Raw genomic sequence first — 17,148 nt, forward strand, 5'->3', positions numbered from 1 at the left:
GGGAAGGGCAAGGAGGGGCCATGATGACGTAGGGAAGGGCAAGGAGGGGCCATGATGACGTAGGGAAGGGCAAGGAGGGGCTATGATGACGTAGGGAAGGGCAAAGAGGGGAAATGTAGGCTGGGGGAGTTGGGGAGAGGGAAGGGCGCATGGTGGTGAGGGGAGGGGTGAAGCGGGGGGGGGGAGCCAGAACCGGCTATTTCACACTACTATCATAATTCATAATACCTTATAATATAAATATATAATAATAATAATATAATATATATATTATAAATTATATTATAATAAATATTATATATATTATTATCATAGATAATATACCTGGTTTGATGATAAATCGTTATCGTTACGTGATTTCATAAAAATTTAAAACTCAAACGCTCAAAACATTTTTCCTATAATGACGCATCAAATTTTCTCTATATAGCTATTTGAAGCAAAACTTAAGGAAAACTTAGTGTTAAATTTTTTAACTTTAAATATAAATACAAACAATTTTATGAATTTTGAACTACAAAATTATTCGCAAATATTCATGGTTTTGACGAATTTTTATCAGCATTTGAAGTTCAAATGCTAATAAAAAAAAATTGTGCATATGTATTCTTATAATTTTTTAATAACTATAAGAATAACTTATGAGGAACTTTGTATTAAATTTTCAAGTATTTTGATAGGGCCAAAAAAATTTTCAGAAAATTGAAAATTTCAGTTGTCTATAAATATCTCAAAGAAAGTCAAAATATTTTGAAAATTAAATAATGTAAAGAAAATGCCAATCTAAATAACTGGTAAAATTTTCAAGTATCTACGTCTTATACTTTTTGAATAATAACAAATATTTGATAGAGGAACTAGTTATGCTGAGACACGAAAAAAAAAACACACATCATTGTAAAATCAATACATTTATCACCCCGTTCAGAATCTAAAAATGGTTACCTGAATTAATTATCTACTCTCTTGATATTTCTTGATTATCTGATGGAATTGAATGAAAAACCGTTTTACTCGTTTTCAGAGTGTTTTTACAATTAAAAAACATACATCTATCACCACCAGACATGTTAATATATTAGTAAAAACCAAAAAATATTGATAATAAGAATGGTGACCAAATAAAATATAGGCATGCAAATTAAAAATATTAAATATTAAAAATCGATACTTAAATTTTTGTCAAATGAAAAATATTTTGATTAGAATAGATTGTTAGTTGTACTACGTATCTAACCAAACTGTCATATAGATACATTTTTAATTGAAATTGTATAGGTACCTAGTTAAAAATAAGTAATAACAAGTATTTCACATGAAGTTATTTAAAGCTATTTCAGAATAATCATTGGTTAATATATATTTTATAATACATCAAAATCCTATTTTTGAAATCAGCACTCGTAGTCTACAATGTTTACTAGATCTTGGTAATTTATTGAACGTTGAAACGTAAAAATAAATTATTAAACCTTGCATTACGTAAGTGCTTTGATTGTGTCTGATTGTTAGGGGACGATGATAGGGGGAGGCCTCGATGCACGATGTCATAATATTACTATATTTTAAACATTTAAATTTTTTAGCACCACTACAGGTTATATATAAATTATTATATACATTTGAAATATTGACATCAGGCGTTGGAATTATAAAAACTAAAATTAAATTATTATTAATTATATTATTTTTGTATTATTTAATAATAATAAAAATATCGTAATTTCTTCGCGCGTTGTCGAGATCGGATCGGCGCTTGACAGAGTGTTATTATTATTATTATTTCATTTGAATGCGGACTGCGACTACGACAGTCATCAATTTTATTATTATTAAGTAATAAACTAATAAACAATAATATTGTTCCAAAAACTGGTATACACCACACCGTACTCGGCCATAATACCCGTAGCTGCAATATAATACGAATTTATAAATATTGTTTGTTCGGATATCGCCATCTACCGGGAGAAATATTTTACGCCACCGAAAAACCGGCCAGTGAGCAATTTATAGTATTTATAACCAATGATTATACTTAGGAATATTATAATTTTTAAATTGTATATAATTTGTTTCTTTGATTTTATACAAGCAACATTTTTTGGCATACGCGCCGTGGTTTCGCCACCTTTGCGCTAGGGCGTCCACTGGACAGCGGACAACATAATATTTTAAATAATAATAATAATTTACGACAGAAAAAAAAAATGTTCGCTAAAATATCGGGAGAGTGGTATGTTAACGGAGATGTCGCCGGCGTGCAGATAGCGTCATGCGATAAGCTTAAATGCTTGATGCGATAACAGTTAATATTTCATGTTTAAAAACTATAATTTTTATTTTATTTCAGAGACATATGGTACGTATTTTTTATTTTTTTATTGGAAGGTAAAGTGGATTAATTAAACGTCCATTAATTTAGAATAAAAAATAAAAAGTTAGCCTTACCACTGTTACTTTATATTACCACACTACTAAAGGGACAAAACCAAGGTTAAATATAGTTGGATAGTAATTGTACCGATGATGGTCAATGCTTATTAAATATGGACAATACAGAGCTTAAGCTCGTCTTAGGGTCAGTTCAATATTGGAAATTATTCCACTAAAAGGTGCCAGACCACTGAAGCATATTATCAAAAAGAACTAACAAGGGAAAAGTATATTTACATTCAATGATGCGTGTATGCGCTCACAAAAGGGGAGGGCTACTGAAAAACCAATCGCGGAAAATCAAGACAAAGCCACCTTACTTTCACCTAACCGAAACGACACTAACCAACGTATCACACGTCGAAGAGGATGGGAGGTGGATTACATGGGAAAAAAGGAAAATGCCGGTTAATGTTGTGGGAGGGGTTCTCTGTGGTGGAATCGATTTGGTGCAATGACCACAGAGCTCACAAAAATCACCAGGACAGTAGGTACTTAAAACTAACTGGTGGCTGGTGGACTTACGCACGACGGCTGTCACCAAATCCGATATCAGATAGGTTCCCACAACCAGCCGAACTCAGCGTTACTGGTGAGAATGATGTGCACAGTAGATTGTGACTATTAGATTCTCACTGACAAACAAATTGTTGGTATATACATACACGCTGGATTGACATAAGTGTAGGAATTTACTCACGATTTTGTAGTTGGTAAGTTTATTGTTGACAGATCGCACAATGCGACTTCAAAAAATTAGTAGTACAAAATAATCAACGTAAATAGGCTGCGCACGATGTGACTTAATAAAACATAATATTATAATTTATAATTTATGAATAATAATAATAATTTACGACAGAAAAAAAAATGTTCGCTAAAATAGCGGGAGAACGATATACATGCAAACAACAACAAAGAAAAACAAAAACAAAGAGCGTTGGTCATACAAAGAAAAACTACATAAATGACATAATGTAGTGATACGAAGAAAATGATAACAATGAGGCAACAGGCCGACCAATAATCATCAACACAGCACACAAAAACAAATAGACTAAATACACATAACAATTATAATAATTTAAATAATTAAATGACGGAGTGGTATGTAGATATGAACGGAGATGTCGCCGGCGTGCAGATAGCGATAAGCTTAATTGCATGGCACGAACTGTTGTTAATATTTCATGTTTAAAAACCATAATTTTTATTTTATTTCAGTTGAAGATAGTACGTATTTTTTATTTTATTTTATTTTTTATTGGAAGGCAAAGTGGATCAATACGTCCATTAATTTAAACTCAAAAATAAAAAAGCGGGTAAGTGGGTATCACTCTGCTGTACATTAGGAATTGGGGTGGACCTCTGACTAGGGTAGGTTAAATTTGAATGCAATGATAGGTATCATTGTATACAAAAAAAGCGGGAAAGTGGGTATCACTCTGCTGTACATTAGGTGGTGGGGTGGACCTCTGACTAGGGTAGGTTAGATTTGAATGCAATGATAGGCATCATTGTATACGAAAAACGATTCGGAACAGAGATGATTTGTCAGTCTAGGATATATTATATTTAAATATTGTCATATATTCTATTTTGAAACAAATATTTTATTTTTCAATTAGGACGCATTTTGCATAAGGCATGGTCAATCAATTTTTCCAAAAACATTGCATGTAGTTATCATAATTCATAACACCTTATATTATCATAGATATACATATACCTAGTTTGAGGATAAATCGTTATCATTACGCGATTTCATAAAAATTTAAAACTCAAAGACGCTCAAAACATTTTTCCTATAATGACGCTTCAAATTTTCTCTATAGCTATTTGAAGCAAAACTTATGGAACACTTAGTGTTGAATTTTATAACCTTAGATAAAAATACAAACAATATTATGAATTTTGAACTACAAAATAATTCGCAAATATTCATGGTTTTGACGAATTTTTGTAAATATTTGAAATTCAAATGCTAATAAAAAAAATTGTGCATATGTATTCTTATAATTTTTTAATAATTATAAGAATAACTTTTGAGAAACTTTGTATTAAATTTTCAAGTATTTTGATAGGGGCAAAAAACTTTTTTTGACAGTTCAAAAACTAATTTTCAGAAATATTGAAAATTTCAGTGGTCTATAAATAACTCAAAAAAAGTCAAAAAGTTTTGAAAATTAAACTGTATATAGATAACTCTAACATAAACATTCAGTAAAAATTTCAAATAATTACAACCATATAAAAAAATCAATTTGGTCGAAAACTGGTTTTGCGTAAAAAATTTCAGTTTTTCTGTCACTTTTTTTTTGTTCTTCTCGATTTTTTTGAAAACCGTTGGAAAATGTTTACTTTTGACCTCTATAATGCACCAAGGATATTCACTTTTACAACGGAAACCACTCCCAAAGTTTGAAATTGAAGGTTAATCAGTAAGGTCAGGTCACAGACACAAAAAAAATAAATAAAAATCACACATCATTGTTAAATCAATACATTCATCACTCCATTCAGAATCTAAAAGTTAGCCTTACCACTGTTACTTTATATTACCACACTACTAAGGGGACAAAACCAAGGATGAATATAGTTGGATAGTATTTGTACCGATGATGGTGAATGCTTATTAAATATGGACAATACAGCTTAAGCTCGTCTTAGGGTCAGTTCAATATGGGAAAATTCAACTGCTGTGAAAAGGTCCCAGACTAATGAAGCTATTATAAAAATAACTAACAAGGGAACAGTATATTTACATAATTATTATAAGTGATTGAGAAAAATATAGTATTGTGAACTATTTTTATTGTATTAGATTCTGTTATTCTGAACGTTTCAGTGAATTGTTTGGTTTTGAAATGATATGCATATTTTTTCTCTCAGTCATCAAATTTTGGTGTAGGTAGTAAAAATGTTCCTTCGTTTTCAATATTTTTCCTGAAATGAAAGCGAATCTAATTGATGAATTTAAGGGGTCAAAATTAAAAAATTTAAGCAGTTTTTAAAACTTTAAAAAATTTTGTATAATCTATGTACAACATAATTGTTTCGCCGTGTAGGAATTTACATTCATTATTTAAAATAATATCAGATGCAAAACTAATTATTATGATTTGTCTTTTTACAGAAACAGTACTCCAAAGTACGTATATATTATATTCAATTAATTCAATGTCAAATAGTTATATAATCATAATCATTGAGTTTAATTGTTTACAGTAAAAATTATTGAAATATGCTTTTGATGACCTATTTAAATTATAATAATTGATAAAAACTATATAATTAAATTAGAAGTAAAAATGGAAATTTTAATTTATGAAAACAATACAAAATACAATAAAAATGTTTCAGATATACAATTTCAAATTGTATAAAAAAAAATAAATGTCAATTTTGTGAAAATACCTTTCCAATTCGTATTTAGGCACAATCATTTAACAATATATCAGATCTACCGTCTTGTAGATAAGATCTCTTTTTCTCTTGAAGAAAATCTCATATGCACAGAAGTGTTGTTGGACGTTGAACAGGCATTTGATTGAGTATGGCAATGCCACCAAGGGCTCCTCCACAAAATTAAAGCAATTTCCCTCCTATACTTGTACCTACTTATGAAATCATATCTTAGTGATCGCCACTTATCTTTACGCTCAGGAACAACTTTTTATAATATTTCTAAAATAGAAGCCTGTGTTCCGCAATGTGCAGTAATTGCACCACACCTTTTTAACATCTATACCGCGGACCAACCAACTACCTACTCAAAACACAATAGTAGCTGACTTTGCGGAAAACAAAGCACTACTTGCATGTCAGTCTGACCCAGACATAACTGCCTCTTTTATGCAAACTCATCTTGACCTACAAGCCAAGAGTGGGGTCACAGAATGGGGCCTGAAATTAAACCAAACGAAATCGTTCCACTCTACCTTCACACTACGCCTCAGAAACTGTCCACAAAAATTCCTCAATAATAAAATTCTACCCGGCTCTCAAAACGTCAAATATCTTTGACTAACCTTAGACTGCCGGCTCACATGGTCTGCTCATATTATACGCTCCAAACGTTTAACGCTCACTGATCATAGCCGCCAGCTGCGATACCTACTGCTACTGACCACTAATCGTATTAAAATACATAGTAAAATATTATTGAAATCTCAGCAAATTTACCTTCACTGACCTAATCCATCTCAACATTAAAATATTCCCAATTTTTTTACATATTTATTATATAATATTACATTGGAAATATCGTATACGCACCTTTCAGGTGGTATACCTCTATTGACACTTGAGTAACCATAATACCATAAATTAACCGGTTTGAGTCTGTTTTGAGTTTGAGTCTCGAGAAGTCGATATCGCTACCTTACTGCTTAGAATTTCAATCCTCAACAACCATAAATCAACCGGTTGCAGATCGGATTCAAGGAGTACTGCCGAATTGTGTAACTATTCAAACAATAGATATATTTTACATTCGTTTGACCAAAAAATAGTGTTGCTTATAAATATTAGCGTTTAACCATAATATTTTACTTTAACCTTCTCAAAATATCAATTTAACTCCATTTCCTACCGGAATCTATTCTCAAACTTGAAGATTGAATGACCTTAATTATTGGCGAAGAGTGACGGTAACCGCAATAACTGCAATTGTATGGCTTTCTTATTTTTTTTTCTATTTTGAATCCAACCAGTGAAAAATAAAAAATCAGATTTGGTGCAATAAATAATATCGTTTAAATTTTTTAATTAAATGTTACAAATAAATGCTAAATATTGAGGTGAAAAACTTGACGTTAAAAAATAAAACAATATTAGTTTGCTTGTGAAATACAGAAACAATTATTGTTAATAATATATTCTTTATTAATTTAAATTGTATTTTATAACAAAGTCATAGTTTAGGAAAATCCTATAGGTTTTGAACATAGAATAAATATAAAATTGTAATTAAGATGTTTCAACTTATGATTAATTTATTGATTCAATTGAATATTTAATCCAAGGTGTTTCTGACTTCTATGATGTAGAATATTTGTAGTCTAAGCACAATTGAAAACTCTCACAAGGTTTTTATGATTACAGGATTAACACATAGCTATAATGAATTTATTAAAATTTCTAGTACGTATAATAATTAATAACTAATAACTAATGAAGTTGTATTGAAAATTAAATTTTATTTTTAATACAGTAATAGTAGGTACTTAATTATGTAGTGTTTACATTATCAATGTTAGACAGAGGCCATGACTTATAATAATATAAGAATATGGTGTTTGGATTATTGTAGTCATATTATGAATTGTATTTAATGCAAAATATTAATTTGGAGATCTAATAAATGCTTGACTGTAGCAAATTTCAATGCATCGATTGTAACTTTAATTTAACATCAATGGGTAACATTCCTACGTAAAAAAAAAAATAATTAATGGGAAGAAAATAACCTCATAGATTTTCCAGCTTAAGTAAATGACACATCAAGAACAGGTTATTTCCGATGTGGACATAATAATATATTAATTCAGAAATCTGGGGTGTCGTATTGGGAACTATAAATTTTTCTATATAGGTATTTTTGGTTTTTTTAAATTTTGTTCAACAAAATCTTTTCGGCTCGGTAAAAAGTATTAATAGGATTATTCAAATTCAAGAGATTTAAAACAATTTTTTATTTTATGATATTACAAATTTTCATTATTTTCATTTCATCTGCTATTGTTGGCAGTATCATATCACGGTGAATTTTTTTGTTTATTTCGAACCGGTAGGATTCACAGTGATGGTCTGAAGTGCAATGTTTTGATGACGTTGTATTAAATTGATGTTAAACTTACTGGTATAACCCAACAATTGAATGCTATAAATGCAGATCGGGTCAAAATATTTAAAAATAATTTTTAAATTTATGCCAATAGAAAATATTTATAATCACTCTGTGTTGATTAAAATGTTGCATTAAGGTCAAAATTAGTATTCATATACAATCGAGACCTAGGGGGTTTGTGGTGAAGCTAGCTAATAAACTCAATCAACCATTCTAATACTAATATATCTTCATGTTTCAGAAAATCATACATCGGCTGATATGTTTACACTCTACTGTGAACGTTATATTACAAATTCTGGAAAAGATGGAATTACAAATGTTTTATACAAATGTATTAAAAGATAAGATTAATAAATATCCTGAATGATAGTAATCTTAACGATTATGTTCTTTGTTGATAATTAATAGAAATTAAACTATTTAATACAATATATTAACTTGATTCTAATTATATTGTTAGGTTTTTTTTCTCCCAACATGGATGTATTAAACATTTGATCTAATAACAGTTCATTATTTTACAGCACATTAATGTTTGAATTTTAATATTATATCATACATAATATTATAAAAGATTTTTTTTGTACTTAATCATAATAAAAAAAGAAAAGAAAAATGCATTCATGATGAGGGGGATTAAAAATGTATTTTATTTGTTTTTTCGTATCTTAAACTATTATTTTAATTTATGTACTAGTCTTAAACTATGCACCTAGCTTGATATAATTATCCTTTTAATATGACAATGAATATTAATTTATTTTTAATCCATGCGCGCAATTAAATTGTAACTAAGTTTTTCTTTTTCCCTTTATATTGTATTACTGATATCGCTATAATTCTTACTATTATTTTATTGTATTTCCTCCTTTATACAATATTATATAGTATGCTATATAGTATAAAGTATGCTGTGTCTATGGCAACCTATGTATTATAGGAAGCTTAGTAAATGAATAAAGTTGTTATAATATAATTCATTATTATTTGAAAGTAGTATGTTTTAGTCGGTTCTAGCCATAGATAATTTAGACATGGATAGGACATCCCTATACTTAATACACACGGTATAATGTGACCGAAGACAATATATGTTACCACACTGGTTACACGTGGTTACATTAGTGGTTTATGATAAAACCAGGCACGCCCGCAGAGATGCAGCTCAGGGGGGGCAAACAAAATTTTTTTTATGTTTTTCATACAAGATTTCGGCAATTACGCCTAACCAGCCAAAAGTATTGAAAATAATCGTTATTGCGATTAAATACCTCCTATATGACTTGTTAGATACAAGGATTGTCGAATAGTCGCTCAAGATCAACTTTATGTAAAAAAACTTCCAATTTCGTAAGTGACACGAAAAATCTCAGGGGGGGCAATGGCCCCCACTGATCCCCTCCCTCCGGGCGTCCCTGGATAAAACTATGTTATCAACACAGAGTATAAACATAGATAATAATTTGCGAAATCAAAAAAAAAAAAACGAAAAATTAAAAATTAGGTCAACATTTACTAAACTAATTCTTTTTAAAAACCAGTAATAACAAATTGACAAATGAATAAATGATAGTATAATAACTATAGTCTATCTCTATAATATAATTTTACTAATAAAAAATGAATTTATTTTTACTTTTTAAATTGTGACGTAATCAATTATCAATGTAGACTATTGAGGATAACACAAGTGTTAACCAGACATAACCATTGTAGTAATATATATTCACTTTGAGCACATACCAAACCACCTAATGTCCTATCCATGTATATATTATCTATGGTTCTAGCTCCCCCACAAAACCTGTAAAATCTATTACCCCGCCCAGCCTATAGCGCTATGCTATGACGTACGTGTCCGACAATACCCATCAGTGCCCTTCCCCAACCCCTCCCATACATACCCTTGCAATCCTATACTGTAAGTTCCCCCCCCCCACCGACAGAAAAAAATATATATATATATAATAGTCGAATAAGTAAATTAAATAATAATGTTTAATACATATGATTGAAATATTACATGAGAATAATTTAAACATCAGTTAAAATATGATATTGTGAAATATGAAAGTATACAAATTTTAATAACTATTTAATGAACTTAATTATATAGTAAACAAAACTATTAACTTATAATATTTTAAGCATAAATAGTCAAGTATTATAGCAATAGTCAAGTCGTTTTTCTCTCCCTATAACAAGGACGATGGTCCTTTTTTTTCAACATGCAACACCCACCTCCTCCACATCAATCAACGTACGCTACGTTCTCAAGACCATTACATGGAATAAAAAGAGCAAACACTTTTTAATAGTTGTAATGTATTAACAATTTATTTGAAATAAAAAGATATGATATATATTATATATGCTTTCATTTATTAAAATAATTTAAGTTTTACAATCGATATTTACAATGTTCTTACTTCTCCATTAAATGGATTATAAGTTATAATTTGATCATGTAATATTAAACAATATGCTGAAGTAGATGCGGGAAACACTTCTTCGGTTTCCATCTTAATTCTTAGATCGACAGTCGAAGTTTTCACGTTATCATTTTGTCTGCTCATATCAACAACTATAATTGGTGATCGTTTTTTGAAATCAGACTGAGTTAATAGTGGGGTGACATTATCACGACCATAGTAGGATTTCTGGAATTCTGCATATGCACGGTACAAAGTAGCCATCTTGTTCTTAGTAAAATCACTTTGAAGATATTCGTAGGGGAATACTTCAGAATTTAAATAAACCTTCAATTTTTTTATTTTACAGTGATCAAAATATGACATTGCTTTACTATACTATTATTCCTAACAGTCAAAACCCCAATTATAACATATCGTGGTTTTTCCAATTTGTTAGATGTTTTTACTTTCCATGAATGCGAAGTATTTTGAGGTAGAAATGGGTATTTACACAACTCCCACGATCTAAATGCACATTTTAGAGGTTTCTGATGGTTCACTACTTTCAACAACTGTATTTTTTCTTTATCACTAACCTTGAAAATAGGCATTCTCCACAATATTTTAGTGATATTTATTTTAACGTCTTTTAGCTTGGGTGCGTCAGCGACAACCTTATTATTTTTGTACTGCTTTACCGCATTTATATCTAATGACGCTTTTTTTAATATAAGTTGTTCATTATAGTTTTACGTTTATAGTCTTCACAAAACCCAAATAGATCTTAAGATTAATACATCCGTTAAATACACCAATCTCGATAAAATATTTATTAACATTTTACATATCATCATCCCAAGCAGCGTTAAAGTGTGAAACAATATCTGATTTATTATACGAGCAATATCCTTTCAATGTTGAAGTTATACCAGGGTTAACGAGTTTCTGAATTTGAATCCCATTCAGTTCATATTTCATTTCAGGGAAAAGAAATGTTAGACCATTGTTTAAAATCGAATGTCATCTATCAAATCAACAGGTTTGGTTACTGTCCCCTCTATGTAGATGTAACTTTCACATGGTAGAGTATATGACTCTGTATTATGTAAAGCAATACGCACTTCGTCATTATTAGAAAGGGCAGATGTTGAATAAGGGAGAAAAGAATGATAATCAATTTGAGTTATCCTACAATCATCAACATATCCACCTGATACGTCTAAATACATATCATCCATATTAAACAGCGTTTAGTGATTGTACAAAAGCTAAATTTGCAGGTGTTAGACCACCTCCCACTTTAGAGTATTTAAATTTATTTTTATATTTTTTCTTCAGAGTTGTTAATTTTATAATGTCACTAACACGACTAGCAGGTTTTTCGTATACTCGAGTATTTATATTATAAAACTGTAAACCCATTTATGATAAGTCTTTGATTAATAATCGTATTGATACTGGTTCTCCACGTAGATCGATTAACTCGTTATCCTGATTTTTTAAAGTTATCTCTGCATGCGTTATAGATGAACAATTGATAGAATAAAAAACCAAATGTGTTGGAATCTCTATCACTTTATAGCCCGGAGGTACATTCGGATAGAACTCATGTATTGTATGACACTGCTTTCCGTAATTGAATGACCCCATAACCAAGTTCGATTGGATATATATACAATTTGTTTTTGTAATATTTACCAATTTTTTATACTAACAATAATCATAAGTATCATATTACGATCGGTGGGGACTGTCCATCGGTTATTAGCGAGTAGAAATATATTGTACGTCATTACGATTTATACTGTTAACAATAATAACATAAACGTATTATATAGACATTTATTGTTAACAGTATAAATCGTAATGACGTACAATATATTTCTACTCGCTAATTACCGATGGACAGTCCCCACCGATCGTAATATGATACTTATGATTATTGTTAGTATAAACAGTATAGGTGTAATATCATATAATATAAATGCTGAATATGCAACATCTTTTTCCTTAAAAAAAAAAAATATATATATAAGTAGTATTTTGTGTATTGCTTAATCGCTATGTTAGTGTGTTAGTAAGTTTAATTACATTAATTATAATCACTTGGAGAATATCGCTGAGGTGGTTTTCTAGATCTAATTGGTCTGGGTGTTTTATTTATTATTATAGTATCAGGATTTTGTTTTGTACCTACGGTTTCGATATTTTCAGTATTTTCATTTATTTGTCTAGCGGGTGTAAGTGAAATTGAATTATTCGCTGGTGTCAGCGATTTATCAATGAGTAATTGATCATTGTGTCTCTTCCAAATAGTTCCGTCATCGAGCTCTACATCGTGTGTATTACAATTAATGGATTTGATAATTTTACCCTTTTGCTATTTATTGTTATTATTCCTATAATCTCTAGCTAAAACATTATCACCTGTATTAAATGATACTATCCTATTACCACCATTGTTTATTTGTGATATTTGTCGTTCAATAACCACTTCACTTGTATTCGGCATTAACGCGTCAAGTTGTAAACGTGTTGATCGACCTAACATTAGGAAAAATCACTATACCTGTTTTGACTGCGTTTAATACTTTGGCGAGAATTGTGTCTCTACTTGTTTCAATTTTTATTTTAGACCAGTCTAATGTGAAAGGTGATTGTTCTTGAATAAAATTAAGACTAATACATTCTTCATTATGATTTTCAATTTTTAATTTTGAACCTTTTATTCGTGATACAAAAATCGGCTGTATTATCTTCGGATTTTACATATTTTATGTCGAAATCGAATGATGATAAAACATAGGCCCATCGTTGTAACCTATTAGCCGCGTAAATTGGGATAACTTTCTTATCACTGAAAATATATATTAACGGTTTATGGTCGGTTTCTAATAGAAAGTGCCTACCATATAAATAGTCATAAAATTTCGTAACCCCGTAAATAATTGCTAAAGCTTCCTTTTCAATTTGTGGAAATTTACATTCTGACTCAGATAGAACTCTTGATGCATATGCTATAGGTTTTTCAGTACGATCTAGGTACACATGGGAAAGAACTGCGCCTAGTGCATAAGATGATGAGTCTACAACGAGTTTAATCGGAATATTATGATCATAATGTGCCAATACGGGTTTCGAAATTAAAATTTGTTTGACTTTATTGAATGCTTGGTCACATTTTGGTGTCCAATTCCATTCACTGTTTTACATTATTGTTTTGTACAATTAAATTAACTGTAAACGGTTTCACCGCTTTATTTTGAGAATTTTGATCAATTATGGAAAAAAAAGTATTCGAAAGATCATAATTAACTGTTTCGTCATCATCATTATTATCATACAAAAATTTATTTTGTGTTTTTATATTTTTCTTTTCTTTCTTACCCTTTTTACATACGGTGGACAAATGACCTTTTTCACCACAATTGTTGCACTCGAAATCCTTGTATCTGCAGTCTTTTTGAAAGTGATTGGAACGGCCACAAATCCCGCATTTGATTTTTGATTCCTTGTATGTGTTGAACCCCTGCTTGGCCGTATGTCCGTTATTTTTTTTTTGTACTTCAAGTCTGCGTATTCTTCTTTTTTCCAGCCACTCTTGTCATTTATTGCAGCTTCTTTGGCTGTCGCGATTTCCATTAGATTTGAATATGTAACTCCAATTTTTGAGGCATCCTCTTCTAACAGACGATCTTGGATTGGTCCTGAACCCATTCCGAAAACAAATATGTCTCTAATGACTGTTGTTAGTTCCGACGAAAACCCACATTTTGAAGCAAGATTTTTGACACGTGCACCCCATTGGCACACCGATTCATCTTGTCTTTGTTTAGCTTGATAAAATGTATACCTAGCCGCGAAGTACGATTTTATTGGTTTGAAATATTTGTTCAAACTTTTCATTAGAGTTTCATACTCAACATCATTTGGCGTGCTAGGAACATATAAACTAAAAAGTACTTTGTGAATTTCCTCACTGACTGATGATAATATAATGGCTCTTTTTTGAATATTATTTTCGATGGCATTTGCCAAAAAATAATTTGTCAATTTTGACTCAAAATTTGTGATATCCATACCTGTTTCAAAGTTTCCAGATGACCCAATAACTTGATTGAAGTTCGTTATGGATTCTGTCTTAGGAGTTGCCATTTTGTATTAGTATGAATACAATACTTGAAACTTCTAATGCACTAGTCATTACGATTAAATTATTATTTTCTTCGTCGCCCATTTGTTATGTATTATAAATATAAATAATAACATAAACGTATTATATAGACATTTATTGTTAACAGTATAAATCGTAATGACGTACAATATATTTCTACTCGCTAATAACCGATGGACAGTCCCCACCGATCGTAATATGATACTTATGATTATTGTTAGTATAAACAGTATAGGTTATATATAAATATGCAACAACAATTAAGGTTATTTTATTTTGTAAATGAAACTCATTTATTCTATCCAGAATTTCAGCTATGTTATCATATGTATGTTGTCCAAGCATTCGTCTACTAGCTAAAGCTTTACTGTGTCTCTCCAAATTGCTGTCCAACCAATGCACAGTTACACCAATATAAGCCCTTTAAATTTTAATAAGCATAAGCATTTAGCATATTTAATAAATATTAAATAATAGTTTTATTTTATATATTTAATATTTAACAGATGCAAATGTTCAATATCAATTATCATATTGTTACTCAACACTGAATGGAATTATTGAATTAATAATATATTTAAGCATACAAATAAAAAAAACATAGTTAAAGTGAATACCTATTATACTATTATACCAATGAATGAATTATTTGAAGTTCATAATAATAAAAATAAAAATATTAATAATTAGGTTTTTATACCTGTAACTATGTAAGAAGTAAAAATAGACTGAATACTGAATAGTGAATAGTAATATAAAGTAGGTATTTGTATAAAAATGTTTATACATAGGTAGGTACATCTAGCCTATACAACTATACATAAACATAATATCATAAATTATAATATATTATAATATTACATATTTACATATATATTATACTATTATAATTTGACATTTGTAGCCTTGTAGACACACATTTATACAGTGGCGTAGCCAGGATTTTTTTTCGGGGGGGGGGGGGGGGGGGGGCTGATCAATTTTTTACACAGCGGTGGTTTAGTAATATACAATAAATTATTTATTTAAAAAAAAAAACAATAAAAATATTAATCAATTTTCTTTTCAATTGGAGATAATTTAGTTTAATAACATTTTATATAATAAAACATACTCGAATTTAATAAACATGAATATAATATGATGAATAAAAAAAAATTAACAATATTTATTTACAAAAAATTAAAGTGACAATTTTAACCTTCGAGCCTTTCCGCTGTTAGCAAATTTGTCCAATATCATCTGAAATGTCAATATCTCTATGAATGGATAGTAGTGCGAGTCCGACAAGTCTTGACTCTGAAGTTGAATTTCTAAGGTAAGTTATTAGTCTTCTTAAAGAAGAAAAAACTCCTTTCTGCAGTAGCAGTCGATACAGGTAGTACTGATATTAACTTTAGGAGTTGATACATGTTTGGAAACATATTGTTGTCACAGTTGGTTAAGGTTTCAATTGCATTTAATGGTCTGAACTTTGGCCTAACTGTTTTCCACTTAGACTGCCATAATGTAAATTCAGCTTCAATAATATCACGATAACCTGGGTTATGTCCCTGAGTTTTTGGATTAATTTCTAAAACTTTTTCTTTTAAAATGTGGGTTCTTTCAACATTCTGATACAGTTCCAAAAGCATTTCGAATATCTTGAGTCTTAGAAGCGTCAGACAAACAAAGATTCAAAGAATGCGATATGCAATGAGTGTATAACGCTTTAGGATATTTTTTTCTCACAATTGCCTGTACACCATTTAAAGCACCCGACATGGTCGCCGCCCCATCATAGCCTTGACCACGCATTTTTTCTAAATTTAAACCAAAGTTTTTCAATGTTTCTAGTAAAGTGTTAGCTAAACCTTCTCCTGTTACATCCTGAACAGGAATAAATGCTAAAAAGTTTTCCCGAACTATCATTGATTCTTCATCTAGGTATCTTATGCATACTGAAAATTGTTCAATTTGACTAATATCAGTTGTCTCGTCGGCGAGAACAGAAAAAAAAACTGGATTTTGATATTTGCTTAACTATTTCAGATTGAATTAGTTCTCCAAAAATAGTAATTATTTCATTTTGGATTTGAGGACTTGTATACATAGCATTTAAATCATTCATGAATGAATAATAGGTTTCAAAGATGAACGATTTTTTAAAATGTCTTGCTTTTTCTTAGTATTTAATTGCACATATACGTTATCCTGTTCCTTGTTATTAATTTTAATTACATTATCGGCATTTAACATTGCAGTTTTATGGATATTTAAGTTGGCATGAT

At 29.9% G+C, this 17,148-nt stretch overlaps 1 long non-coding RNA gene across 1 annotated transcript; it reads left to right on the top strand.

The window, feature by feature from the left end:
• The first annotated feature begins 5,499 nt into the window (after positions 1 to 5,499).
• On the top strand, positions 5,500 to 9,111 carry LOC149056748 (uncharacterized). The gene is made up of 3 exons (XR_016191110.1): positions 5,500 to 5,587; positions 7,543 to 7,581; positions 8,529 to 9,111. It is a non-coding gene; the product is annotated as an uncharacterized LOC149056748 (long non-coding RNA).
• The last annotated feature ends 8,037 nt before the right edge of the window (positions 9,112 to 17,148 follow it).

This window comes from Diuraphis noxia, unplaced genomic scaffold, assembly GCF_037042655.1.
Source record: "Diuraphis noxia isolate RWA-SAM2 unplaced genomic scaffold, SU_Dnox_SAM2 contig0003, whole genome shotgun sequence".
NCBI classification, from domain to species: domain Eukaryota; kingdom Metazoa; phylum Arthropoda; class Insecta; order Hemiptera; family Aphididae; genus Diuraphis; species Diuraphis noxia.